The sequence below is a fragment of the Phyllostomus discolor genome, chromosome 3 (genome assembly GCF_004126475.2).
Source record: "Phyllostomus discolor isolate MPI-MPIP mPhyDis1 chromosome 3, mPhyDis1.pri.v3, whole genome shotgun sequence".
Classification (NCBI taxonomy): domain Eukaryota; kingdom Metazoa; phylum Chordata; class Mammalia; order Chiroptera; family Phyllostomidae; genus Phyllostomus; species Phyllostomus discolor.
In genome coordinates this window covers 86990797-86992255 of record NC_040905.2, presented here as the reverse complement: position 1 = coordinate 86992255, position 1459 = coordinate 86990797, and the positions used below count along the sequence as shown (strand labels likewise).

The 1459-nt window shown below is 43.2% G+C and overlaps 1 pseudogene; it reads right to left on the bottom strand.

Moving 5' to 3' along the window:
• Positions 1-575: 575 nt before the first annotated feature.
• LOC114514107 lies at positions 576-650 on the bottom strand (annotated as a pseudogene).
• Between the last annotated feature and the right edge of the window lie 809 nt (positions 651-1459).

The window sequence follows — 1459 nt, the reverse complement described above, 5'->3', positions numbered from 1 at the left end:
CGAAGAGACCCCTTCAGGCCAGGACGACAGGAAGCTATCATGAAAAAAGAAGACTCAGACTGGGCATCCAAGTAGGGGAAGATTTATTTCAGTAAGTGATTTGGATTAAAAAAAATTAGCTTCAAGCCCTGGCTGGGTAATTCAGAGCATCATCCCAGTGCACCAAAGGTGCAGATTCAATCCCTGGTCAGGGCACATACAAGACTCAAACAATAAATGCATAAATAAGTGGAACAACAATCTTTTTCTCTCTCTCTCTCCCTTCCTCTCTACAAATCAATAAAATAAAAATAATAACAATAGTTTGACTAAATTTTCTTGGCTTTGTAAAAGCCAAGTTGAAAAGCTGTGATTTTCAACAGGATGGTGGTGGTGGGGAGAGGGAGACAGAAAGCTACCTGTCCCTAAGGAGCTATCTCAAATTTTGCAAGTAGATGAGGTTTTTATGTTTGTCAAAGGAGGTCAGGGGGTCGTAAAGTTACTGCTGCAGAGAACTCGGAGGATGTAAAGCACAAAGCTCCTGCCTTTAGTCTCACTGGGGCTCTTGGGTTACATCCAGAACCATACTGGCCTATATCCTTTGTGCAGGGGCCATGCTAATCTAATCTGCATCATTCCAATTTTAGTATACGTGCTGCCAAAGTGAGCATATTAGCCTATATTCTATTACATACCAGAAGTACCTAGGTCAAACAGCCCACCATGGCAGCCGTGACTGCAGAAGAATTCTGTCATTCACTGTTACATTCATTTGGCAAACTCACTCTGTGGTAACTTGAGTCGACTTCTGCACAAGGTTTTCAGAAACCTGTTGTCATTTAAAAGAAATTGGTTTCATTTCCCTGACCTTAACTTCTCAGTTTTTTCATTTACTATGTACTTCCTTTAAGAGATTTAAGTCGAGTTTATCTCAAAGTGAGGGATGGACAATTTCTCAATTGTCATAGGGAAAAGGGAAGTCACAGGGGTGAGTCCAGCATTTTTTAAAAGATTTCATTTACTTATTTTCAGAGAGAAAGGAAGGGAGAAAGAGAGGGAGGGAAACATTGATGTGTGAGGGAAACAGCAGTTGGTTGCCTCTCACATGCCCCCAACTGGGGACCTGGCCCACAACCCATGCAAGTGCCCTGACACAGAATGGAACCGGTGACCTTTCGGTTCGCAGGCTAGTGCCCAGTCCACTGAGCCATACTAGCCAGGACCCAGCATTTTTTTTTAAATGAAGTGAATCCTAGAATTCTGCTTCAATCCCAAATAATTAAGATGTCATCCCTCCTCTGAACCCCCATAGCATTGTCCTCTATAGCCATCACTTGAAACCAAATCATGACTCTTGCAGACAGCAGGATTTCCGTGGGGGACACTGCCGATTATGAAATCCCGTCGCTTTTCTGTCCATAGCACACGTATGAGAGTAGAGCAGTGTATAGCAGTGGGTGGTCTAAGTACCCTGACCTTG